Source organism: Pelodiscus sinensis, chromosome 11, assembly GCF_049634645.1.
Source record: "Pelodiscus sinensis isolate JC-2024 chromosome 11, ASM4963464v1, whole genome shotgun sequence".
Classification (NCBI taxonomy): domain Eukaryota; kingdom Metazoa; phylum Chordata; order Testudines; family Trionychidae; genus Pelodiscus; species Pelodiscus sinensis.
Genome location: NC_134721.1, coordinates 41,841,094 through 41,869,069, shown reverse-complemented (window position 1 = coordinate 41,869,069; position 27,976 = coordinate 41,841,094). Strand labels below are relative to the sequence as shown.

At 48.5% G+C, this 27,976-nt stretch overlaps 1 long non-coding RNA gene across 3 annotated transcripts in view; it reads left to right on the top strand.

The window, feature by feature from the left end:
- Window positions 1-27,976, top strand: part of LOC112546519 (uncharacterized) — a 177,045-nt gene that overhangs the window by 82,433 nt on the left and 66,636 nt on the right. For 2 of the 3 annotated variants that reach the window (XR_012906533.1, XR_012906531.1), the window contains exons 1-2: window positions 12,725-12,850; window positions 13,013-13,091. This is a non-coding gene — a long non-coding RNA (uncharacterized LOC112546519). Of the gene's footprint in view, window positions 1-11,967; window positions 12,272-12,724; window positions 12,851-13,012; window positions 13,092-27,976 lie in introns of those variants that run through there. The other variant, XR_012906532.1, reaches the window with a different exon arrangement.

The following is a 27,976-nucleotide window of genomic DNA, read 5'->3' as shown; positions in this document are numbered from 1 at the left end:
CTTTGAGTTATGTAATGGAAAACGCCAGCTCTGCAGAACTTTATAGCTCTGGACTTTGGCACTGCAGAGTGAATGGCAACTGAGGATAATCTCCTCCCTTATCGCTCTGTAACTTTGGCCCTTCCTGTCCTGCGCTGGCAACAGCACTGGTCCTGTGGTTGTGGCACATGCCTGCCCTGGCAGCCTTCTGGCATTCCCTGGACCAAAGGAATCAGAGGGGGCGTGGAGCAGGGAGACACGGGATAGTCACAGAACTAGCCACTCTTGTTTTCAGAGACGCCCCAAAGAGCCACAGAGTTTGGACCCTGTCAGCCATGGTGTCAGTTTGCGCGATCTTGCCACGGTAGGCATTTGTGAGTGCCAGGAAGGCTTGTAAATGGCTCTGCATGTCTCTGCACACAGGGGATTGAAGGGCTCTGGACAGGAAGACACCCCCCAGGAACGCTCTGCTGTAAAGCGGCATTTCCAACACCCACCCAACACCGAATTAGCTACAGGTCCGACAGCAACGCTGCCGAGGAATCAGACCCCCAACCCCCTCACTCCAGCGCCTGCAATCTCCCCGCCTGTCTCCGGGTCCACAGAGCTAGGAAATGGATGTCAGGGCCATACAATATAAAGAGGAAACAGCCAAACGGCAGTCAGCTTGCTCCTAGGATGTCTGCCAATGTATCTTTATGCAGGAAGGTAAAGATTCCTCAGCCTCCCAGGTAGCTTTCATGTCCCCCAGTTTCTCTCCAGCTTCCTCCCCCTCTTCTTGGTCTTGTCTCTCCTTCCATGTTCTCCCTGGGTCTGTACAAAAGTCCCATTCAACCCAGAGGGTTTATACTTTGCTAGCCATGCTCTTTGGAACATTGCTGAGTGCTGTTGATTTCCATCTGCTGCGCAGACTGGCGAGGGCTCGGATCTGCTCTCTGGAGGGTCTGTGCACCTCGGCCTGCCAGGATCCGTGGCCCAACGTAGCAGAGCACTTATGCACGTAAGTATTGGGGCCTGGATGGAAAAAGGAGCTAGCACTACAGAATCCACTGGCAGGCACTTGGGTTTATGATGTCAATACTTAAGATGCCAACCCAGTTTGTATTTTTACACAGGGCTTAGTCTGCTCCTTAGACCCTGCTTTGGCAGATCACTTGAGCACAAACTGAATAGTAAGCATCTAAACAGGCCTGCTGGTTTCAAATGAGACCTCTTGTGGGTGATGTTTAGGCACATGGTTATATGTTCTTTGGCCTCCGGGGCTGAAAAGCCCTTAGAATCACAGCGTCCCCCAGGCCTCCTGTTTGCATGTGGAGACAGAAAACTAACCTCATTCACCCCAAACTGAATTCACTGTTGCAGCTTAAAGGGTTACCCTGAGAACATGGAAACCTGAAGGATCTCTTTTAGGCCAGTCAATACGGACAGAATTTTCTTTGACAGTTGTAATGGGAAAACGAGTGTCCATCTGGTGCTAGGGAACTAGGAAAAATATAATGGTGTTCGGTGTCTTATGAAATTAGGTGTTCTGGTGAGGATCCGTGTCATTCAGTGCCCAGGCCCAGAGGGTATGTCTACACAGCAATGTTATTTCAGAAGAACTGATGTTATTCCAAAGTAACATAGTGCGTGTCTACACTACAAGCAGTTATTTCAACATTATGTTGAAATAATGTCCAGCCGGAGGACTTCTTACTCCAACTCCTGTAACCCTCATTTCACGGGGAGTAAGGGAAGTCAGAGGAAGGGTGCTCTGTCTCAGACTTCCTGCTGTGTAGACAGCGCCAAAAGCCGAAATAAGCTATTTCTACTTAAGCTACGCAGTTGACGTAGCTGAAGTTGTGCCGCTTATTTTGTCTTTAGTCCTGCTGTGTAGACGTGCCCAGATAATCACACGTCCATTCTCTAGCTCTTGTCTTACAAACTCTTTCCCATGAGGATCCGAACTGACCAATAGGATGTAGCTGACGTGCTGTAGGACGTTATACATGTTCTACAGTCTTATGACTCAGTTTTCAAATGCTCTTCAACACATCAATGGGCACAGTTTGATCAAACCTACTCATCATTTATCACATGAGTTTAATCGTCGTGGGAGGGGGGGTCCCTTTTAGTATTGTAAGCACAGAACCCAACAACTCTAGCGATCTTAGTCTGAAATGTATTCATGCAGCAGGTACAATATGGGGGTGGCTGGGTCTCCTGGGCAGTGGGGTTGCCTAGCGGTTAGGTCCCAGAGGTAGCTGGTGGCAAAGGGTTGGATGCCCCTGCCACTGGGGCCCCGGGCCTAGGAATTCTGGCCTCTTATCAGAGTCTGGTTCTTAAGTCTGGAGCGTGGGCCAAAGAGTCTAATTTCCCCCTCCTCAGTGAGGGTTCCTTGTAGGTTCCCCTCTTTGTACTAAGGGAAGGGTTGGAGGCTTACGTGTTCAGGTGGCTGACCCAGTAGTGGCTGACTCAGGTCCTGCCGACAGCAGAACCAGCTCCTGTCTCTTCACTGGTCAGTTCCTAACTGAGCCAGGCTCCTCTCTTTTATCCTCCCTCCAGGTCTGTCATTGGCTGCAGGAGAAACAGGGCGGGGCTAGTTGGGCAAAAAGGCCTTGGTTAGCCCCTGCACTGCCAGGCCCTCCTCTTGCTCCCTCACAATGGGCAACCACCGTGCAAAGCCCTCCCCATGCTGCCCTGCCAGGGTGCCTCAGCCCAGATGCGAAGGGGGGAGCTGGCATCTCTGCTCAGGCCAGGCTGTGAATTGAAAGCCTGTATTTGAGTTCCATGAGCTGTGGACCAGTCCCCCAGACTGGATTTGCTGTGGTGCGTTTTCATCTTGCCCTCATTCGGTTTAGAAGGCACACTCCAGCCATTGCAGGAGTCGGGGGTGATGGAAATGGGAACACTGGCCTATGCACAGGAGGACTTTTGTGAGGGAGAGCCTCACCCCGTGATTTCTATGTCCCAGCCTATTTTAAGCAAGCCGATTATTCTATGGAAGAGAAGTTGAGTCACCTACCGGTTGAGCTTACGGTGCATCTATTCCTCCCACACACACATCTCCCATTTCCCCATGATTGTCTTTTTCATGCAGGGGCTGGCAAACCCAGAGGGGTTTCCCTGTAACAGAGTCAGATCTCAAGTGCGTCGCTGAGTTGAGTTTTAGAGGCCGAATCGACACTCCAGTCAACAACATTGTTGGAAGCCTGGAGGGAATTCTATTCATAGAACCATCGAGCTGGAAGAGACCTCAGAAGGTCAAGTCCAGCCCCCTTCCCTAGGCAGGACCAATCCCAATTAAATCAACCCGGCCAGGGCTTTGTCAAGCCGAGACTTAAACACCTCTAGGGATGGAGACTCCACTACTTCCCTAGGTAACCCATTCCAGTGCTTCACCACTCTCCTAAGGAAATAGTTTTTCCTAATATCCAACCTGGACCTCTCCCACCACAACTTGAGACCATTGCTCCTTGTTCTGCTATCTGTCACTACTGAGAACAGCCTTTCTCCATCCTCTTTGGAACCTCCCTTCAGGAAGTTGAAGGCTGCTATCAAATCCCCCCTCCCACACGCTCCCAGAGTGATTATTCTGCCATTCGTACAGTCCCACGTTTCTCTGTTCCTAGTGCCACTGCACAGAAGCTGCCCACTTCCTTCGCTTCTGGCTTCATCTACCTGACAGTCAGGCCTGGAGCTGGGAGGTTTCTGGTCTCGGGCTGCTGCAACGCTGACGCTACCACAGCCTGCATGGTGCTATTGACTGCACCCACTGCCACGTATGGCTAAGTTGCATGCTTACAGCTGCTCCCTAGTGGATAGCCTGCCAAAAGCACCACCTTTGGCATTATCCCAGCTACCAAAACTGCCAGCCCCGCCAGGCATCGTATCAATTGCTAGCAATGCCTTTGAGGGTTCTTCCAGTTCGCCCCTCTCCCCATGAAGATTGATGGAGGAAGCGTGGGTGACATCCATCATCCAGAGCTGATTGTTAGAGGGCCCACAGGCAAATACCTGGGGGTTGTTAACAGTGCAACTCACATGGTTCTTAAAAATTGATGCTTCCATTGCCTTTTACCCTATTGCAAATAGGCATAGGGTGCCTAGATATACTGGCATACTGGAAAAGGTTCAGAAAAGGCAACAGAAATGAGGCGAGGTTTGGAATGGCTGCCATAGGATGAGAGATTAAAAAGACTGGGACTTTTCAGCTTAGAAAAGAGGAGACTAAGGGGAGACATGAGAGAGGTCTATAAAATCATGACTGATGTGGAGAAAGTAAATAAGGAAAAATTATTTACTTGTTCTGTGGCAAGAGCCCCTCTCACCCAGACCACTGAGGGGGCCAGGTCTCTGTGGTAGGGAGCCCAGCCACGCTATCTGGGACTCCCTCCCTGGCTGATTCTGTTCAAATGTTGGTATGACTCGCTCTCTAACCTTCGCCTCTCTTCCATCCTCCCACACCCCACTCCCCAGCTTCCAACTGGTGAGGCTTTTAAAGGCCTTCAGCCAGCCAGCAGAGGAGTCAGCTGGCCCCAATCTGCCTGAGTCAGCTCCCTCCCAGCTGCATCTAATTGTCCAGCAGCCCTCTGCTTCTATTTACAGGTCTTCACCCTTTTAGGGCTGCCTTTTCCCCCCTCTGCAGCAGCTCTCTGGCCTGACCCTGTTCCCATAACATAAGAACTAGGGGTTACCAAATTAAATTAATAGGTGGCAGGTTTAAAACAAACACAAGGAAGTTTTTCTTCATGCAGGCATAGTCAACCTGTGGAACTCCTTGCCTGAGGATGTTGGGAAGACCAGAACTTTACAGGGTTCAAAAAAGAACTTGATTAATTTATGGAGGTTAGGTCCATCAATACTTATTAGCCAGGATGGGCAGGAATGGTGTCCCTAGCCTGTGTTTGTCAGAGGCTGGCAATGAATGACAGGAGATGGATTGCTTGATGATTATCTTTTAGGGCATCTGGCATTGGTCACTGTCAGAAGACAGGATATCGGGCTAGATGGACCTTGGTCTGTCCCAGTATGACCGCTCTCATGTTCTTATGTTAGATTACATTTTTGCTCTAGGAAATTCATTTTCCCTAACTTTCCCATAGTTGGTATCTCAAATATAATTGTCTCATATGACCATTGCTCCATACTTCTCATTTCCCTTTCCCTACAGTATAGTGACCGTCTCTAACGTTCTCTCTCTGACACATACGGTTCAATATTTATTTGGAAATGAAGACTTTATCATCCTCAGAGTCTGTTCACTCATTTCTGTCTTCGTTTCACGGTTCTTTGAGCATGACTACATTAATAACAAGCGGTGATCTTGACACGTCTTCTCCAGGATGCAGTCTGAATGCGAAATAGTGCAGTGCTGAATGGCTTGGTTGCAGAGACCCACAACTTTCAAGCTTTCCAGACTACTGTACCCCTTTTGGGAGTCTGATTTGTCTTGCGTACCCCCAAATTACCCCTCAGTGGGAAACAACTGGCCGACCAAATCAGACATAAACACATAAAAATGTCACAGCGCACCATTACTGACAAAGTGCTGACTTTATCTTTTTTACCATAGATTTATAAAATCAATCAGAATATAAATATTGCATGAACAGCTCTATAGACAAGTGATTGTATGAAATTTTGGTTTGTACTGACTTTTGTCTAGAGCTTTTTATGTAGCCTGCTGTAGAACAAGGCAAATATGTAGATGAGATGATGTACCCACTGGAAGACCTCTGCGTACCTCCACGGGCCCATGACCCCAGCTGAGACCCATTGGTGTAGAACATCCAACAGGTGCCCCTGAACTGCGGGAGTACTTTATCCATAAACACCATGTTTCCTCTGATGTCACTTTTTGCAGACAAAAGACCAAACTAACTGAGTGAAGTTCAGCTGCTTTTAACTCTTCATAGTCTCAACCCTCATAATTAAGCCATCTGCAATAACCAGGCAGACTCATCCCCGGAATAACTCCCTGGGTACGGCTAGACTGCGGGGTTTTTTTGGGATACTGGAGGTATCCCAAAAAAACTCCACCATGTCCAGGGAACGTGTTTGTTCTTCAGCTTACTTTTGCGGAAGCGCAAACACGCTCTTTTGGAAGCCCCTGTATTCTTCGTTCTACAAGGAAGAAGGGGGCTTTCGAATGAGGGGATTTTCCCGACATTTGGGCCAGTCTAGACATGTAGTCTAGACATGTAGTCTAGACGTACCCCCTGAGTTCCTTGGCGCTACAACAAGGCTGAATATGGCCTACTAAGCAAGGAAAATAGTCCCCAAATATGGGGCTGTTGTGTCTAGCATGTTATTCTTCACTAGCTTTCAGACGCTCACCCCCATATCCGGGCCGCTTGTATTTCCCACACTGTTTTTAAAGTTTGTAGCCTCCTGGCTGAAAACAGCCAGGCAAAGTAGGGTGATGAGCAATGAGGCTTATCCTCATTTCAGACAGAGAGGTGACATCATGTAGACCACCTGTAGAGAAGAGCCAATAGTTCCCTCTCCACACTCATTTGATGCTCCACTGTGCCTGCCAACCAGGGGGCGGAACTGACAAATCTAATAGCATGTTGTTGTTTTTTACTGTCAGACAGAGATTTCCCCCTTGCAGAGAAATCTCCCTTCTAATGGGAGCAGCCTTCCCGCTCTCCAATCTTTTCACACTTTGACCAAACGTCTAAAGAATAGCACTTGGTGTTTGTTGCCTGTAAATGAGAAGGGAACGGCTGCATTTGCTTGTCCAGGCCTCATCTGCTGTGGATTGTGCATTGCGCAAGTCCTTGTGCTTTCCCCTCATATGTTGTCCAAGGGAGGAATGCCGGGACAGATGGTTCAGGATCTGGGTGGGTCAGGCCTGCATGTCGTAGTTGGGGTCTGTGGAGAAGGTTGTTGGCTTCAAAGTGCTAAACATATTGGCTGTGTCTACACTGGCATGAATTTCTGGAAATGCTTAAAACAGAATAGTTTTCGTTATAAATATTTCCGGAAAAAGAGCGTCTACATTGGCAGGATGCTTTTCCGGAAAAGCCCTTTTTCCGGAAAAGCATCTGTGGCCAATGTAGATGCGCATTTCCGGAAAAGAGCCCCGATCGTCATTTTCGCGATCGGGGCTTTTTTCCGGAAAAGGCTACTGGGCTGTCTACACTGGCCCTTTTCCGGAACAGTGTTCCGGAATAAGGACTTATGCCCGAGCGGGAGCAGCGTAGTTTTTCCGGAATAGCGGCTGATTTTGTACAGTAGAGCGTCGTTGCTTTTCCGGAAATTCAAGGGCCAGTGTAGACAGCTTGCAGCTTATTCCAGAAAAGCGGCTAATTTTCCGGAATAAGTGGCCCAGTGTAGACACAGCCATTCAGAGCCCGTGCCACACGTCTACGTCTTTACCGCGAATCTGCCAATAGTGCAGGTGGTGCTAGGCCATGGCCAAAGGGAAGTTTGTGCAGCCGCTGGTAATTTACTGTAACAGGCCTTTGCTCTCATCCGGTCTTCCTGCTGTGCTTGGGCCTCTCCGTTGGCTCTGTTGGGGAATGGAGAACACAGCCTCTATCCTCAGCCTGGGAGCTGCCCGTTCTTAGTGCTCCATGGTCTCAGACTGGGTTCAGGAGAAAAGATTTCTGTGTCAAAGTATCACAATCTAGCCTGGGGGCTGCCCAGCTATGAGCCTATAGCGGGATGGGCAAAAGGGCCTCTGTGGGCCTGATCTGGATCCAGCCCACGGAGGCTCTGCTGCTCCCCTGCCCCCAGGCCAATTAGGGCCTGAGGAGTACCCAAAGCCATCTCTGCTCTGCCCCCGCCCTGCCCTGCGAGCAGCATGTGGTGCCTAGTGGGAAGGGGGGGCAAAGGGGCTCCTCCACTCCCAGACCAATCATGGTGTGGGGGTGGGGTAGCCCCACTCCTTCCCGTTTAGGCCCCTCCCCTTCCGGGGTGGCCCGAGGCTACTTCAAAAATTTTTGAAGTGGCCCCCAGGCAAAAATTATTGCCCACCCCTGGCCTATAGGGTAGTGATGGAGTAAGAAGCCTGGCTCCCACCTCCTTTCATGGCCCAGGCAAAGGTAAAACACATTAGTCTGTTCTACCGGGGCAATTTGAACCTTGCTCCCTCTGTGGAACAAATCACCTAAAATGGAGTGGGGTGAGATTGGCAGTCAAAGCCTTTGGCAGTAGCCCACAGAGCGAACCAGGTCTCTTGCAGGACAGGGGACAATCGGTGTCCCCCAGTGGATAGTATGGAGCCTACTTCTACAGACACCCAGCAGTCCTGAAAGATGCGCAATCTCTCCTCATGCTGCTCATGGGCCACAAAGCTTTGTCCTGCTCCCTATATTGAGGTTTGTCAACAAGTAGAGGAAGGAGCATGAAATAAGTAGAAATTGAACTGTACTCTCAGTCGATCATTTGAACTCACCCCTCCTGTCTGGAGGCAAAGGTGAAAACTTGCCAAGGATAACCCCGTTTTGTGATTGTTTTGGTCAACCCTTTGGGTTGTCTGGGACAAAATGCCAGGAATTCTACACCGAGATTGTCACTTATTGTAACAGTCTTAGCTCTGGGGAGAAAATCATGCTCGGGCATCATTAACGTCTAGTGGAAATATTGTTGTGGAGATCCAAGTCACGTGTCTCTGTGGCGTTGCCTCTCCTTCCAGTAATTGGGCCTTTGAGGCAGAGCAAGCAAAGCTTTTAATGTTTCCATAGCGCTCTCTTTTTTTGTTCTTTAAACTTAGACCTTGAACCAGCTACTTCATCATTTACGCTTGGCCGTTTCAGAGCCCAGTGGGTGAGAGATGATGAAGGGAGCCAGCTATGGTGGCCTCCTAGAAATTACATTACATGTGATCTGTCCCCCAACATACCCATCACTCAATATCAACGTAATCAAATTCTATCCCGGTGTATTCGTTATTATATCTATTGAGTTCAGTCAGGGGCATTCAAATTAAATTATATCAATAATATCAATGCAATACATGTTATTGGGTACAATTGCATATTATTGTGAGCCTCCAGTCAAAGCCGTAGGGTTAGGCCTACTTCCTTTCAGGAAGCTGGCCCTTTTGCTTATACATCCACGCCAGGTCGTGAAGCATCTCCTTATTGTGGTTCACAGACGACTTGTCTCCAGTGACTGACTGCTCCCCTTCTGACATAAGCATGGGGGAAGTAGGTTGTCAGAGCAGGTAGAGAACCGATCCCACCTCTCTGCCCTTGTTGTGGGATGCCACTGAATAATCATTCTGATTCATGCATATTGGTGTTTGTGGTCCCAGGTTACTGACTTTAAAAGACAAATTCTTAAAAAAGAAAAATTCCCTCATGGTGTACACTAAAAAATTGTCATCTTTCAAAATGGCTGCCATCCCTCAGTGCTCATGTCTCAAGTTACTGGATCTCTTTTCCAACTTCCTAGCTGTCAGACAGAGTCTTTGTAACTTTATCTCTGAGCCACCTCACAGTGTTTTTTATTTTTCATTGGGACACTTCCCAAAGGCTCCGCTTGCCCATCGTTTCTTTAGTATAAACACCGGTAGCTGAGATGTCACAATCTTCCCCTTTCTGTACTTATTTCTATCTAGTTATAGGAAATGAAAGCCTGCTTCAGAACCCATTGAAGCCAATAACAGTGTGCCGTAAGTTTGAGTAAAGGGTTTATTAGGAGTAACCACTGTATAACCAGATCATAACAGTAATAGTGTTTTAGATAAACAACTGTCTGCTTTGTTAGCTAAATAGGCTGACATTTGGCTCACCAGATGCTAGTTGTCTTGATGTTTTGGTAGCTAGAGACATATCTACTAGCTACTGAAGAAAAAGGAATTTTTCAGGGAACTTAAATGAAGCAGGGCTGAGGTCTGTAGAAGCAAAACCTTCTAGATGTCCTGTAGGTACTCCTTCCCCATCCTTCACCCCACTTCAAAGAGAACTTATGGGAGACTGAAATTAAGGATGCTGATCTCCATGGTTTTAGGCTGATAAGACACATTCTGTCACTTAGCAGGAGGCCTTCAGTCCCTATGGAAAAGCCCCACAGAAAGTCATAGGCTGCGTCTAGATTGGCATGATTTTCCCAAAATGCTTTTAACGGAAAAGTTTTCCGTTAAAAGCATTTTCGGAACAGATCGTCTAGATTGGCATGGATGCTTTTCCGCAAAAGCACTTTTTTTGGAAAAGCGTCCGTGCCAATCTAGACGCGCTTTTCCGCAAAAAAGCCCTGATTGCCATTTTCGCGATCAGGGTTTTTTTGCGGAAAACAAATCTGAGCTGTCTACACTGGCCCTTTTGTGCAACGGGCGCAGAATATTATTTCTGCAAGAAGCACTGATTTCTTACAGTAGGAAGTCAGTGCTTCTGCAGAAATTCAAGTGGCCAGTGTAGACAGCTGGCAAGTTTTTCCAGAAAAGTGACTGATTTTCTGGAAAAGCTGGCCAGTCTAGACACTGCCATAGAGAACAATGTCTTTTCGACCGAGTCCCTTAGAAGGTGACAGAGCAGTGGTTAGTAAGATCTGCAACGTTTCCGTTTCTCTGACCATTTACCCTGCCTCCACATGCCGCACAGTGTTACATTCCCTGGATGAGCTGACACAATGGCACGAGAAACAGGTGTTAGAAGGTGTCAGAGCCCACTCTGGAGAGAGAAACGGAGCGAGGGAGACAGCAGAGAGTGGCTGATTCCGGAATGCGGCAAATGAGTTTGGGTGCTTCCAGGCTAAGGTGCCCTTGGGACAGGGGTGTGGCTTCCAGAAAGAGCTGAGCAACTGCTGTGTGAAAACCTGGCCCCTTCAGAGGGACTCAAGTCGGGCACCCAAAAACAAAGACGTTCACAGCCTTGGCCAGAGGGTGCAGGTACTGGCCTAGCCTTGCTGTCATGCCTGTAGGGGCAATAAACCCCATGGAACTCCATGGACACGGTTGCTGGGTGACACCCAAGGCCCAGATTACCTCATCTCTTTTGCAGTATGCCCTGTGAGAAAGGCTTGCACCTGCCTCTGGCCTGCAAATACGAGATGTGCTCGGCAAATGAAGTACTGGCACCTGTATATGGTCACTTACAGCACGTCCACACTAGGAAACTACGGGGAAGCCTCGAAATGAGTCCAAGGCAGGCTCCGTTAATGTGGATGCGCTACCTCAACTTAGACCCCCAGGAAGCACTGGGGAGTGATTATTTTGAATGACTCTGGGGAGTCGTCATTTTAAAATAGCGGCACCGGAGCGTCCACCCTGCCGCTTTTTCGAAAAAGCTATTTTGAAACTAGCGTTATTCCCCGAGGAAAGCAGGAGTACAGATTTCTAATTAAGCGGCCCATTATTTTGAAATAACGGGCTTGATAGTGTGGACGCTCCACTTATTAATTCAACCTATGAGGGGTTATTTTGTTCACCAGATCAGCCGACACAATGGCACGAGAAACAGGTGTTGGAAGGCGTCAGAACCCATGCCGGGGAGAGAAATGGCATGAGGGAGACAACAGGGGGTGACTGATTCTGGAATGCAGAACCTAAGGGGGGTTATTTCGGAACCTACGGTTATTACGGAACCTACGGAATTCAACCTACGGGGGTTATTTTGAAATAAAGCCCTAGTGTAGACCAAAGCTCAGAGGCGAGCAAATGTGTGCGCCAACTTCAATAACCCCTCCTTTCGGCCCATGGGACTTCATGATTTGTGTCAGTGGAGCTGGGGGCCGGGGCCAGCGGCATGCTGGGTAAAGTATGCTAAGAAACCTGCTCAGCTATGCACAGGTTATATCTTGAGTTTCACCCAGAAGGAGCCTTGTATAAATACTGTATGTGCAGGCACTTCCTTATCTCTTCCCTGAAATGCAGTTCTTTCTGAGGTGCTGCTGAGAAACAGCCCAGGATAATGCCACGGGGCAGGAAGGGACACAGGCCATGAAGGGAGAGAGAACCCAGCAGCAGTTATTTGAACTTGGTGAGGACATTAGAGAAAACTTCTTCCAAAAACAGACTCTGCCATGGCAACTGTAAATGTTCTCTCTCCCCCACAGGTGTGACCTAAAACAGCACAGCGGCCTCCTCACTCCAGGCTGGAGTGTTGGTTCAATGTTGACTTAGACACCACTTCCTGGAGAACCTCTGAGGTCTCGTCTCCAGAGACTGGCCGCACCCAATCCCGCTTCGCTTGTGAGCGCTGACAAGTCCTCGCTTGAGGCAGGAGGCCTTCTGGCCAAGTTCAGAGCCATTGTTCCAGGACGACCAAGCATGCAAAATTGCCAGAAAACAGGCTGTGGCAACCTGTCCCTGCATCCCCTAGACATGCTTGCACCCTGCCGTGCTGGTGAGCACCTGCCTGTGAGTCACTCCATTCTGTTCCGTGGTCGTTTTTTATCTAAATATCCTTTTGCAATCGGCGCCACCTTTCTAGTCCGATCCTTTTCCGACTGGCAAGTGCGCATCGGTAGGGAATGTCTTGCAGGATATTTGGCTCAGCACGTGCAACAGTCTCAAATGTAACTGTTTAGTTTGGCAAAAGGCAGGGGGCAGTACATAAATATAGATTAAAGAGAGGATGAGGGGAGAGGATTTAGAGGGGCAGTGAGGAAACACAGGGCTGGGAGCATGGCCATTTTGAGGAAGCACTTTGAGCAAAGAGCCAATGTACTAGATCGATATGATGTTTTACAGAAGCCAAATTAAGAAAGCGTTGCGGGGGAGGGGAAATCTGCACTAAGTGCATTTGCTTTTTGGCTGGTGCAAGGTTTATTTCGAAATATGATCTGCCAATATCGGTCACTGACTTCAAGCATGCAGAGAGGGGAGGAATCAATTTGCCGTTAATAATCTCTCCCCTTCCACTCCCATTTAGAGAAATATAAAACACAGATTGGAACAAAGCAGCTAAATCTTGGATGTGCTATTTCCCTCCCAGAGGTATTTGTATTTGAGTGGTGGGTTTCTTAAAGTGGTCCCTGACCTCCACAGTGCACCTATGTGTGCCTTCTGTAAATCAATCAGTCCTTATCCAGCACAGTGTTTCTGGGATTTCTACAACAACCTTGCATTCACTAACACACTGATTTCTCTGTTACGTAGGTAACGCAGTATGTCAGGGGGCATCCTGGTGGTGATTCATGCACAAACAAACCTGCATCTTACAGCTGACTGCAAAAAGGTGAGACAGGGAAATCAGAATTTTTTTTCTGTTTTATTTTATATCCGAATGTTATCCAAATTCTGAAAATTGAAAAATTTGGATCAGCTCTATAATTGGGTTAAAAAATAGAGGGAGGGGGTTGAAAACATTTCCTGTTCAAAATGAGAAATTTTGACTTTGAGACCTTTTGACAAAATTTTTCATCCACATTTTGAAATCAGAAAAATTTTAACATGTTCTACTAACTGCTCTTGCGCTCTAACACAGCAGCTGCTCCTTCCATGGCAGGAGAGTCCCAGCCATCATACCGCACGTTAATCTTCTTAGCACTGACTTCTGTCTTAGGGGCAATGGGTACCCCAATAGATGGCAGCCACTACAGAAGCAGAACTCAGGACTGTGTGATATGCTAATTCATTGACCAGAAGATTTGACTGCTCATCTGGTCATGTTCATTATGAGCAAATAATGGTGGTAAAATCTCCTTTTTTACTGATAGCAGTGGTGGTGAATGGTGCCATAGTGACAACAGTGTGTGCTAAGCATAGACTAAGTAAAGCAGGCCTCAGGCATTACCTCACACCCTATGTCATCTGTTCTCTTCAGAAAGACACTCTGACCCCCTTCATATCTGAGGTGGTAACAATCACTTACCTCACTGGTTCATCAGAAACATGTGCATCAGTTGTGATTGGCAAATACCACCTCTGCAAGAAGAGTAAGCACTTAGTTTAGTCTTTGTGCACTTTAATTACTTGATTTCCCTATTGAAAGTCCCAAGAAGAGGAGTCTAGCAGTCACTGTGGTAATGGCTTCCACGATGTGACCCCACATCCACTTGGTTGGTTGCTGAGACTATACTGCCCTGCCTTTAATGTTTGCATGTCCACATCAAAAGCTATGAATGGGACACATCCAGCCCACTTAATTAGCTTCATTAATATGGGCCCTACAATTGACAGGTACTTCTGCTGTTATATACATCTTGGATTCTGTTATTTCCACTCCAACTCATCTGATGAAGTTCCAACTCATCATGGGTTTTACCCAAGAAAGCTCACGATATATATTTTGTTAGTCTCTAAGGTGCCACACGACTACTCGTTTTTAAAGTTACAGACTAACACGGCAACACCTCTGAAGCCAAGTCAACACTAAAAGGGAAGGTCGAATCAAAATATGCAACTCCAGCTTCATTAATTACGTAGCTGGAGCTGACATACCTTGTTTCGTGTTTCCCTGCCTTCCCCACAGCGGGAGGCTGATGAGAGCAAATGCTCCCTTACTCCTACCAGCTGCCGATGGGGGCACCCTCTGAGTTCGATTTAGTGAGTCTTAGCTAGACTCGCTACGTCAAACTCCAGAAGATTGATTGTGGCAGCATCAATCTTCCGTTTAGAGAAGACACGGCTTGAAACTTTACTTCACTGTGCAAGATGAGCACATACATAATCGCTAAGACAGGGTGGCCCTGCTTGAGCACAGCACTGACCCCTGTAGTTGGGGTAGCATTGAGTGGATTCTGCTGGCTCCCTGAGGCAGGCGCTTGTCATCCTCTCAGATATACGGGAGGTGAAACTGGCTCTGTAGAGATAAAGGCCTAAGAGACAGGTATTAGCCGTCCTGAGGCAAGGCTCCTTGAAGCAAGCCAACCTTGGGGTGACGCTTGAGTCCAATTTTATGTTAATTTATTCATTTCCATGTTAATAAAGCCCAATCCCAGGAAGAGAGTTTTTGACTCAGCCCACTGTTGTGGATGTTGGTTCAGAGCTAGTTGGGAAAGGCACCTGCTTCCACTCACTAATACGGGAAAAGAACCACAGTGGTGGTACCTACTGTCTGCCTAGCCTTCAAAACTCTGTGCCGGGAATGGGCAGCACGACGGCCATTCTTATCAGTGAACCCCATCTGTGTTGTCCACCATTTTCAGAGAATTCTCTCTGCCTGGGTTCTTCTGCCCCACCCCATCCTGACGCTAGCTGAGCGCTTGGCAGAAAAGTTGGGCAACAAGAAAAAAGGGTGATGCACCAGGACATGGTCGGGCTTGAATGGGCTGTGCAGCGCTGAATATCATGTCCTGCCTCTGACTGATTTTTGGGAGTGACTCAAGGTGAGAGGCCTGCGAATGATTCATAGAACAGCAGGTGCCGTTCGAGCAGGCATGAACTGCTGGGGCATGCAGAGAGGTAGGGCTTCCAATAGCCTACCCGTTTAGGGAGCTGCTCTCTTTTAGCCACAGCCTGGAAAACAGGGCGTGAAGCTGTTTCCACTAAGGTCTGCATTGAGAGGCCTGCAGGAATGATGTCTAAAGGGAAAAGCAAGATGTTGGCCTGGGCAAATGTAATGGCTACTGTAGGCAATAATCTGTCATCAGGCTAGTAGCCAGAGCACACTCTGGAAAGAAAACTCCAGATCCCAACCCTCCTCAGACTTTGGGGCAGTTTGGATCCAGATCCAAACTTTGCAGGTTAGTCCCACATTTGGAGTAACTGTGAGGCCCACGGCAAAAGCAAAGAAATGGTCACTAGAACACAGTGTACCGAACTCAGCAAATAAAAGGGTGTGTGCGCTTCTTTGGAAGGTCACAGCGTTGGTGGTTATCCATAAAGGGAAGGCATCCTTGCCCAGCGCAGAATTTCCTAGCTCACAATTGCCCAGTGGCATCCACTGCATAAGTGATACAAATCAGAGAGTGGCCCGGATTGTCGGATGGTTTAAACTGGGGTAGTGCTGCTAAGAGGCAGTGGAGCCACGCAAATGAAGCACGAGACTGTCAGTCGGGAGAGACCAGGGTTCTAGTGTGAACTCTGGCCTCCTGGATGACCCTGAGCCAATCACTTACTGGCTCCGTGCCTCAGTTTCCCCATTGGGAAATTGGGAAAATGATGGAAAGCTTTGGAGTGTGCTTGCTGATCTAATGAAGATAAAGAATGATTTGCGTAAAACAACATCGCTGCAGCCTCTTCCCTGCCCCAGGGCTGGATCTGCTATTACTTGTATGGTAACCTCATGGCAGAATTATTTCAGAGTGTTCTATTGTTCACAGATTTATGTCTCTTACTCATAAATTTCAATTATCTGTGTGATATCCGTAGTCACGGAGACACTGATGAATAAAATTAAGGCGTGATAATCACTTCTGTGTGTGGCAGAAATGAAGGTTAATGTGTTGCTTGTTAGGGAGACAACACACATGCTGCAACTGCATGTTTACACATTCTCAAAAGGTATATGTGTTTATAACCACCACCAGGTAGATTTGAACCTAGGACTTCTGGAGTTAAAGATAGGCACCTCCATCACTTGAGCTATAAAGCCAGCTGGTGCTCAGCTCAGCCTGTCGAGCTCTCTTGTTCTTATCTTTCATTGTAAGTGGTCTAAGTGCAACTGCACGGGACAGTGAACCACATGAGGTGTGTGGGTTACATGTTCACACACACAAAATGCAGCTGCCTGTTCTCTCTCTCTCTCTCTCTCTCTCTCTCTCTCTCTCTCTCACACACACACACACACGCACACACACACACACACACACACTGCAACTGTATGTTCACACACACATACAAAATGCAGCTGCCTGTTCTTACTCACACACACAGAATGTTGCTGTATGTTTACACACACAGAATGCAGTTGCATGTTTACACACACACACACACACAATGCAGCTGCATGTTCACACAGTCATGGGCAACCTTGGCCAGTGAGTAGGCCACATGAGTGGCCTCCTTCATCTCAGTGGGCTACAGGATTGTCAGAACCAAGACGGGCTCCGGGACAGGGTCATTCTACTGACAGTGTTTGCGTCCCCAGAGTTTGCGGGGTGGGTTGATGGAACCGTAGCGGCGCTTTGATTGGTGAAGAGAGAGAGCGCCTGGGTCTCCCAGTCATTGCTGTGCGCGATCGGCCTGTGCCTCACTGCACATGCCCTGGCTTTATGCGTGTCGCTCTAGTAACGCTGGTGGGAGAAAAACCACACAGAGGGAAACAGCAAAAACTGGCAACCCTGCGTGTTGGCAATGGCAAACAAAATGTCTCACAGGCCGCACGTGGGCCGCACGTGGTCTGCAGGCCTCAGGTTGCCCACCACTGATGTAGCCATTTTGTGCTTTGGGGACAGTCATCCTGTTTTTATTTGTGTTTTTTTCAGTTTGCCACTCCAGTGAGATAAAGGCCCAAAGTTAGATGCAAAGTTGAGAAGGCAGGTCCTGCCCCCACCTGTTCCATTGCCCCACATCTACTGTACACCCGTTACTCGGTGCCTGGACCCCCTAGCACCTCTCCCAATGTAAATTCACCTCAGTCCTGACCAGCAGCATGCCTGGCCCTGCCCCTCCCAGCCTGGCCTCTCTCAGCTCTGCCAGCGCACCTCTGGGCAGCTCTCCTGCTCATTCAATCTTCTGGGCACCATGACAAGAGGCGTGCTGTTGGCTATCCGGAACTAAAATCCTGGTGAAGACATGGCACTTGTGACTTTTTACACAACTTTTCACACTCAGAGTGAGTTGAAGGCCAGGCTGTGTCATAACCTGCCCTGCTAATTCGTGTGAAAAGCACAAGCAAGCTTCTCACTCGTGGTTATTATGGTGGTGCCTAGGAACCAGACGGGAATGGGACCTCAATGTGCTGGGTAAAACCAGAGTCCCTCCCCGAAGAGCTAACTAGAGCAGACGGAGCCAGGGAGAAGACGAGGGGCAACACTCCAGCAGAGTGAACAATGTGGCAAATGTTAAATCAGCTTCCTGCTTTTGGCAGGGGATAACAAGAAGGGGAATGAGCTAACTGGGAAGGGGGAGGAGAGGGGCAGGGGTGGAGGAGGCTGAGGTGAAGAAGTGGACAAGAAGGGCTGGATCAAACAGTGCAGTCTGAGAAAGCCCAGTCAGAACTGTATAAATGCCTCTGACTGTCCTATGGGTGGGAGTGTCTGGTTGGCTGCTCTCCGCCATCTTCCCCCCAGGCCACTGGTGGGAGAAGGGGAGGCCATGTGGCTCCTAGTGCAAGTTAGCAAAGGGCTTGGCCTATGTTTCTGTGAAGGCAAGGCCTTAGTTATGAGCTCCCAGAGTCCTGCAAGGGCTCTCACACCCAGTTCTTGGCCCTCACCCGGCTCCGTCACGCCACGGCCTCCGGGGTTCCCTTTCTGGACAGACTCGGGGTACAGGCATACTGAACAGCGAGGCCACAGAGCGACTGACCCGTGGGAGCCAAACAGAATATGACTCTGAGCCTCATCTTACCCTCAGGCCCGCCTTCTGGCCCTCGTGCCAGAGAAGGGAGAGCGAAGGTATGGCTCAGCACAGCACGGTGGGATTCAAGAACCAAAGCATATCCCTCGGGGTGACGGTCCTGTGGCAGGGCCACAGCTACATTCCAATAACACAGGTTATAATTGAAATGTCTGGCAGACTTCCCACAGCAAACATGGTTAATCCTCACTGGCTAGGATTAGTCACCGCTTCTTACAAGCCCTGACACAAAGCTTGCAAGTTATTCAGTTAATCTCCACGTATGGGGAAAATATGGCATCCTGTGGGCAATTAGGCCGTGCCTTCCCTCCGTCCCACTGCACACGGATGCATTGCGGCTCATCCAGAGGAAGGGAGAGGGAGGAAAAAGCAGTAAGGTGTGATTGATGCCAGCAGGCGTCATCCGTCAGAACAAAGCTGGAGGAGCAAGAAAATGTAGTGCAAACTGGCTTACTGAAACACAAAACGGTAAATGCCTGGTTCTCCTCCTCACACCACTAGAGCAGGGGTTTTCAAACTTTTTTTTTTCATGACCAAGTTGAAGAAAATTGTGGATGCCCACGACCCAACGTAATTTGACTAGAGTGGGGGCTCCGGGGTGGGGCTGAGGAGGAGAGCTTTGTGGTGTAGGAGGATGCTCCGGCTTTGTGGGGGTCAGGGCAGGTGCAGTTCATGGAGCCCTGTGCGCTCACCCCTTTCCCCCCCACCTAGGAACCGGGCCTGTTGTCGGCTGCTTCTGGGGTGCAGCGCAGTCTGTGGTACCAGAACAGGCAGGTAGTTGCCTTAGCAACCCCACTGCTCACCTGACCCCCCCGAAACCCAGCGCCCAATATTCCACCCTCCAGTCCTGGGTCTCGACCCATAATTTGAAAACCACTGCACTAGAGCATTCCACTTTTACTGTTGTAAAACAATAACGAGCCCTCAGTTCTAACTCAATGTTTTTTCTTTCTCTCCCCCACCCCCTCCACCCGCATGCAGCTTCTGAAAGTGATCGTTTTGCCTGAAGGGTCCTGGGGATAATATTTTCAAAAGCACCTAAGACCCATTTTGAAAAGTGTCTAGGCGCCTAATGTCCACTGAAGTCATTGGGATTTAGACATCTACATAATTTTGAAAGTCAGTGTAGGTGCCTATCTGCATGTATAGGTGAAGTGCCTAAATATGTTTAAAAATCTGACCCTAGCTGCTTTTGAAAATTACACCTTAGGGGCTGTTAGTAAACACAGCAAGGGCCAGATCCTCCAATGTGCAGCTGAGGTTTTAAACTACACATTTTGCACCCGTGTTTTTCCATCTGCAGTTGAATTCCATGGTGCAGATTTGGCTGTGAATGCAAATCAGGTCATTAGACCTGCAATTTTTCAATGGCTGTAAATTGTTTCGAAGGTGTGAAAATGCAGCTGCCATTTGCTTCTGCAAAATGCGGGGGGCGAGAGGGGGGCAGACTTTATAGAAATTACCTCAAAGATACCAATCCAGAGCTGCAGATGATTTAAATCAAAGGGCCTAGACTGACAGATGCTAAGGCCCTGACCAACTGTAGGAGTAAAGCTGGCTGGAAAAGGGTAAACATGTTCTGTGAAAACATTCAAAATAAATTAGAATAGTTTTTTTTATTTTCACAAATAGTGAAAATAATTGTTTAGGTTTTCTTCAAGGAAAAAAACCAAACTGGGCTTTATGGGGGGGAGGCTGTTAGGTAGAGAGAGAAAGTTGGTGGGTTTCAATAGACCAAAAAATGAAATTTTGTGGGGTTTCATCAAACAGCTGTAAATTTTCAAAAGAAAGAAAGAAAGAAAGAAAGAAAGAAAGAACTTGTCCTCTAATTTTTTGAAATAAAAATTCTTAACTAGGGCTTTGCTGATAAACCTACCTGCAACTAACCACAGCTTCCAAAGTTTCTGGGTCTAGCTTGCACTGAGGTATAGGTAAAGTCTGCCATGGTTTCATCAGGAATTTTTTCTGTTGGTCCTGGGTTAGTCTACAAAGGATTTGCTGTGGGTTTGATACAAACGAGGTCCTGTGTCTGAGTTTTGTGTGCCCCTTTTCAATCTCTTGCCCTGCGTGGTGGATTCCCACCCTGCTCTCCAGGACAGGTTTGGATTCAGATCCAAGCCACGGCAGGCCCAATTAACTACTGTTGTCCCAACTCTAAAAGCAGTGGGGTAGCACCAGAGGTGCTAATTCAGCAGGTACTCTAGTGTCGGTACAGTCTGACATCATCCATTTGTTTCTTCTGGTCATTTTCCTATTTCCTGGGCAATACTTGGGAAAACCTGGAGAAAAGAATCAGAGGGGGAGCTGTGTTAGTCTGTAGCCACAAAAATAACGAGGAGTCCTGTGGCACTTTAAAGACTAACAGGTTTATTTGGGCATAAGCTTTTGTTGGCAAAACCCCACCCCATCAGATTGTCTAGACTTTGTCTAGTTTTTAAGGTGCCAAAGGACTCCTTGTTCTTTTTAATCGAAAAAAGAGCTGTTAAATCATCTTGCGCATCACCCTGCCAGTGCAGGCATGTCCGCTACTGTAGGCCGATTTTAAATAAGCCCAGATCCAAAACCCACTGAAGCCCCACAGAAAAATTCCCTTTGATTTCAAGTGGCTTTGGATCAGGCCCTAAAGCTCTGCTATGCTTTTCGCTTCCTTATAGTTGTCGGTTCTACAATCTAATAAGCCTCACCATGAGACTATTCACCTTATTCAATAGTCAACTTATATTTTATTTGAGCCCTAATTACCTATTTGTTATTCCGAGGGGGAGGAGGAGGGGAAGGGGTAAACCCTCACACACTCTGGATGAGATGTGAGTTAATTTTTGAAAAACCTGAAGGTGGCTCGGAGTCAAATTGCTGAGTCAGTTGGCATTTGCAAGCATTATTTTTCTCCCCTTCCATACTTGCTGAGAATTTGGTGTGAGAAGGTTATTTTTCTGCCTTGCATGTTCAAAACTTTCAGAAGGGTAGCCGTGTTAGTCTGTAATTGAAAAACAAAAACAAAATACCCCTGAAAAAACACAAGACTATTTGTTGTTTTTTAAGGTTATTTTTCTGTTGTTTCTTCTCTGACATCCCTTGTCAGACAAAGTCACTTCCTTCACTGGGGACTGGTTAACCTTTAATTCTGCAGCCATGGAAAATTATTATCAAACAGGACTAGTTTTAATGCAGATAAGTAACTGGCATATCCGATGCCTGGTTATATTTTAACTGTATAATATTGCACAATTACCTTCAGCCGTAGTGAATCTTAACCCAAAATTAGAAAGGTTTCCACTGAGCCCTGTTCTTATTAATTTAAAATATACATACTAGGATCGATGGTGGGTCTGAGTATAAGAATTCTACTCTGGCCCTGCTCCGAACATGGTACCTCTCCTTGGGATGGGGGTGGGGATTAAGCTGTGTTTGATACCTGGCTGAGATGTGCTGGACTATGGCTAGTCTTCATTTCCAAAAGTTATGGGACGTGGCATACATTAGCGCAACCCTGGGGCTGCTCTAAATTATACCAGAGGCCAGGCAGCACCTTGCATGACCCCAGAGGACACAGAGCATAAAGCTGACTTCAAGCTTGCTCCTTCTATTCTGTGCTTGTCCCAAATGCAGCCATGGAGTCACTGACAAGAAACCCTGTTTCTTTAAAGGAAACATTGCAGTAAGCCGCAGCTGGGTTGGGAGAGAGGCGTCACAGATTGGGGTGTTCTCTGGAGAGTATGTGAGTGAACACCATTCATCACTCCAGTTAAATACCGCGTCAGTCTTTCCATTTCAGTTCCTCTTTGTTTGTAGCTTACATTAAGAAAAATCCCACAGAACTTGTTTCAGCCTGAAAGGGAGCAGGTAATGTTCCAGCCAAGGCCATTGCAAGTCGGATTCTCAGCTGCTAGAAATTGACGTCGCTCTGTTGACTGTGGTGGAGTTACACTATTCTACATCAGCTGAGAGACTGGCTGCGAAACTGTCACCGCTTCAGGCAGTTTTGTCACTCTTGTCATCTGAATGATCTCTGTGTGGGATGGCACCTCCATACGGGATCCAAAACCTGCACATTTTCTGACCGCAAAGGCTGGTTTACAGATGGGTCCTCCAGTCAACATTGGTCTTTAAAACACTGGGGCTACATCTACACGACAAAGCTTTTTCCGGGATACTTCCAGGGAACACATCTGCTCTTTCAAAAATATTTTTGGAAGAGCAGATGTGCTCTTTCGGAAGCCCCATAAACCTCGTTTCACGAGGGAGAAGGGCTCTTCTGAAAGAGAAGGTTTTCCAAAATTTGACCCAGTGTAGATGGGCCAAATTGCAGAAAAGCCTCTTCTGAGAAAAGAATTGGAAAAGGGTATGCAAATTGCAAAGTGAAATTTGAGTACCTTTTTCTGAAAAAGAAGTGTAGTGTAGACATAGCCAGAAAGGCAAATCCCTTGCTAGTGTAACTATTGACATCAGTGTCAGAGGGGGAGCTGTGTTAGTCTGAAACGTTAAAAACAACAAGTAGTCCTGTGGCACCTCAGAGACTAACAAAAATATAGAGAGAATCATGAGCTTTCGTGGGTAAAAGCCACTTCCTCAGAGGAGTTGAAGGTGACATCAGGGGAGTGATGCTGGCCAAATTGTGCAATAGGAGACACCCTGAGGCTTGGCTAGTATACGACTGAGGACTGAAATTGGCCCAATGTTTAGCTGTTACATAAGCTCATTTCATTGGCTAAACATTATGGGAGAAATCCTGTGATTGCAGAATGTGCAGACATAGCTGAGCTAGATTTGATTTCGCTAGCTTCAAGAACAATCACAGTGATGCCACAGTAACAGTGGCAGCAGGCCCACGGACAGGGGTGTGTGTGTGTGTGTCAAAAGGGGCAATTACCCCAGAGCCCGGTGATTCAAATGGACCAGAGCACTGCTCTGCATGGCTCTGAGGTCTCAGGGGAGGCAGTGCCATATTCCACACGGTGCTGAGGGCTGGCTGCCTCTGACCCTGCCCCTTCCTCCCGAGGTCCCGTCCCTTCCAGGAGCATAGAGATGACCCCACACACCTTGCCCAGGGCCTGCGGAAAGCTGGCAGTACAACACCTCATGGGACTTGAGGCGTGTAGCCCATGGCTGCATTGCACTGTTCCTTGAGACCGCTAAATCCAAGCTAACTCCGCTCTGACTACGTGCACGGATGCAGTGCAGAGACACGAGTGCTTGCTTTGGGATTAACACCATCCCTCAGAACAGTGAGATGCACGTAGAATGGTGTCATCTGGCTTAACAACCGAGAGGAAGTCTCTTTTGTCTCATCAACTGCTGCGGTTGCTTTCCTCTAGACCACCAGGAACCTGCTTAGTGTCTCGATGTTACCTATGTGTCGGATGCACGGGCATATTTCGGTCACACTTTCGACCTTTTCTCTCCAACCAGGGGAGCTAGCACCTTGCTTTTTATTAATAACGGCTGACAGGATCCCTGAATTATACAATACTGAGCTCAAAAGGCTCAAGAGAGCCAGCTTCACTGAACACCAGCCATGTGCAATTCTTTGAAACCCGCATTCTCCATGGCTGTCTGGAAAATGGAACCCCTCCACAATCTGAAAGTGTGGGGAGGAAGGCTTTGCTGGATTGCTGGAAAAAATAGAATAGTGGCTCATTTGAAGGTGTTTCCCCACCTTCTTGAGGTTTGGGAGAGGGGTGTCTAGGAGGGCAGGGAAAACATCACCTAAATTCTGGGAGAGGCTTCTCACATGCCAGGGAGGGTAAATCTTTCCCTCCAGTTGAAGCCCGCCTCCCCTCCCCCAGCACAAACACACAGTAGGGGTGTCAGTCTGAATTGCATTATCTAGCCTCTGTGTATACACTTGGACTGAGGTTGAGATGCAAATAGGTGACAGGTTTATTGAGAGATTCTGGGCAAACATAAAAGGAGGATGCCATGGTAGGGGTCGGCTCCACACCACCTAACCAAGAAGAGGAGTTGGATGAGGCTGTTTTTAAACAACTAACTCAGTCATCCAAAGCCCAGGACTTGTGGGTGATGGGGGACTTCAACTATCCAGGACATCTATTGAGAAAATAACACGTCGAGGCATAGATTATCCAGCAAGTTCTTGGAATGTATTGGGGACAACTTTTTATTCCAGAAAATGGAGAAAACTACAAGGGGAGAGGCTGTTCTAGATTTGCTTGTGATGAATAAAGAGGAACTGGTTGAGAATTTGAAAGTGCAAGGCGGCTTGGGTGAAAGTGACCATGAAATGATAAAGTTCATGATTCTAAGGAACGGTATAGGAGGGAGAACAGCAAAATAAAGACCATGGATTTCAAGATGACAGACTTTAGCAAACTCGGGGAGTTAATAAGATCCCATGGGAAGCAAGTCTAAGAGGAGAAACAATTGAAGACTAGACAGGCATCTGTCAGGGTGGTGTGGATGGTGCTTGGTCCTGCCAGCGAGGGCAGGGGACCGGACTTGATGACTTCTCGAGGTTCCTTCCACTCCTATGATTCTATCACAGGTAATTTATATCCCCCAGATGTTAGCCAGGTGGACAGATGCAAACTTGGACCGGCTTCAAGCTCCCAAATTATTCACAAAATCTCAGGAGCGTTTAAAATGGAGAAAGAGGTTTCTATCTCTTTGCTTCTGCAGAGCTTTGTGCAGTCTCCTTGGTAAGACTGCCTGGCAAATGGTATTCCATAGCAAGTGTCTCCGGATGGCTTCCCATCACCAGCTCCATGGGGATGTACTGTATGTAGTTATCCTGGTCCTTCGGATAACTACAGCCGGAGCTGGCAGCTTTGCCACAAGACCAAGTAAGGGGCTGTGCTACCAGCCCTGCTCTTGTTCATGAGGGGAAGGAATCTGTGCTAGCCTCGTTGCTTGTTCTGATTAGTTCCCTCTCCCTGACTTCTCAGCTGCACTTGCTGGCGTGGTGGGGAGAGCAGGAAACCAGACATCACCCACTGTGCGCGCACCTGTGCAGAAAGGGAGCAGCAGCTGCTCCCGTGCCCCGCCACCTGCAGCAGTGCTGGGACCCACAAGAAGCGGAACCCCGACCGGGCAGGAAGGGGATGTGGGCACATGCTGCGAGTCACGGCGGCGCCTGTTTGCAAGGCTTTGGGGGTTGCTTTGGGATAAGCGGTTCAATACAAATGCGAGACACGCTGGAGTTAATCTGCAAAGGTCACCATGGCTCAAAGGACTCAGGGAATCAATGAGATCACAAGGCGAGGAAATGAACAAACGGGAGGGGAGGGGAGAAAGCAAACCGGAGAAGGCAAAACCAGTCCAATGACCTTTCCTTTAGACCAGGCATCTGCCCTCCCTTTCAGTCCCTCTGCGATGGGGCATGTAGACCCCACACTAGGCCTGCCGCGGGTTAAAGGTCAATACTGGACCCAGATACTCCACCCCTCCAGTCCCCAAACACCTCCACCGGGAGGAACAAGTTCACAGGAGCTTAGAAGCCCAGGAAAAAGGCTGGTGGGGAGGCTGCAGGAGAGACAAACCCTCACCTGGGAACCAGGCAGAAGGCTGACCCTGAGAGGGGACCACAGCGCGGGTAAGGGCCACAGGTTGAGCCTTCTCCGCCCACGTGGAGAACCAGCAGCTCCTGCAGGGCCTGGCTCTGTGGGGCTCTTTTGTTCCCCTATTGACCGTTTGAAATATAGGGGCAAGGGAAGGAAACATCCCACAGTGGCAGCCTCAGACTCTGCGGGGAGGACCCTGCTGGTGTTGCTTCCCTCAGGGCCTTGGGCTTGGACCTAATGGAAAGGGAAGGCCTGGGTCTCCCTAAAATCCTCCCCTTTGAGGGCAAAGGCCCACATGGGGGCAGAGTGGCATCTCCCCTAACCCAAGAACCAGGCACGTCTGCTGCCCCCCGAGGGACAGCCAAGGGGCTCGTGGTCTGATGTGCTAATGGCTAGGCCACGCCTTGGAGCGCCCTATCATGCTCCCTGCTTGGTCCTGTCCACACATCTAAAGGCCGGTGTTTCACTGTCGAGCTACGCTGGGATGCAGGGAGGAGTTTTGCTCAGGGCTGGCCAGAAGAATCCCAGTTATACCCGAAAGGAGCGTTGCACTGACTGCCAAAGCCCTGACCGGCGGGCCTGGGTCTGATCCCAGCTTCTCTCTCTCGTGTGACAACATCCGCGTTAGTTCAGTTGCTCCTCAGAGGCGCTGTGGAGTTGAATGGCTTTGCACCTGTTTACACCAGAACTGATTTGGTCCCTTTTCTTTACTCGACCGACTTTTCCTGTTGCTGAGGTAAAATGAATGTTTGCATTTTGTATTAGCAACCAGATTCCACTGCAATAAGCCACACGGCGAAGGAGGCGAAGGAGAGATACTGTAGTTCATGGTTTTGTCTGTTTTGCGTGAGTATAGTGACTTGGCATCCTCCAAGGTGAAAGGCGCAAGAAGACACGGGGTTGTTGTTATTATAAACATTCATCCTGATGCTGCGGGCAAGTCCCTGCTGTGAAGCTGTGTGTTAAGGGCCACATTGAGGCATCCTCCCTTCAGAAAACACCGGGAAGCGTTCAACAAATGGATCCCAGACTGGTTAATGAAACTGCAGGGAGAGAAGTCAAAAGTGCTGACTGAGGAGGTCCTGTGTAGTCAGTGTGATGGCAGATTCTTAGAACTCACAGAATCCTAGGGCTGCAGGAGACCTCAGGAGGCCATTGAGTCCAGCTGCCTGCTCAAGGCAGGACCAACCCCAACTAAATCATCCCAGCCAGGGCTCTGTCAAGCTGGGACTTAATCGCTCGGGATGGAGATTCCACCCCCTCCCTAGGGAACCCATCCCAGTGCCTCACCCCCCTCTTATGGAAATAGTTTTTCCCTAATATCCAACCTAGACCTCCCCCACTGTAACTTGAGACCATTGCTCCTTGTTCTGCCATCTGCCACCACTGAGAGCAGCCTCTCTCCAGCCTCTTTGACCCTCCCTTCAGGAAGTTGAAGGCTGCTACCAAATCCCCCCTCACTCTTCTCTTCTGCAGACTAAAGAAGCCCAAATCCTTCAGCCTCTCCTTGTAGGTCGTGTGCTCCAGCCCCTTAATCATTTTGGTTGCCTTCTGCTGGACCCTCTCCAATGTGTCCACAACTTCTCTGTAATGGTGTGCGGGGGGCCCAGAACTGGACACAATACTCCAGATGTGGCCTCACCAGAGCTGAATAAAGGGGAATAATCATTTCTCTGGATCTGCTGGCAACGCTCCTCCTAATGCACCCTAATATGCCCTTAGCCTTCTTGGCTACAAGCGCACCCTGATGACTCATATCCAGTTTCTCATCCACTGTAATCCCCAGGACTTTTTCTAACAAACTGCTGCTTAGACAGTCAGTCCCCAGCCTGTAGCAATGCTTGGGATTCTTCCGTCCCAAGAGCAGGACTCTGCACTTGTCCTTGTTGAATCTCATCAGATTTCTTTTGGCCCAACCCTCCAATTTGTCTAGGTCACTGTGGACACTGTCCTTGAACAGCATTTCCATTAAGGGCCTGATCTCTTTCCCACCACGACTCCTATACATGGCAGCATTATGGGTTCCATAACTACAACCCTTTTCGTGGCTTAGCTAAATGAGAATCGGGCCTGGGAATTCTCTGGGAAACCCCGGGCAGCACAGAGGCCTCTATGCTTATAGCAGGAGTTGACCAGTTCCTGG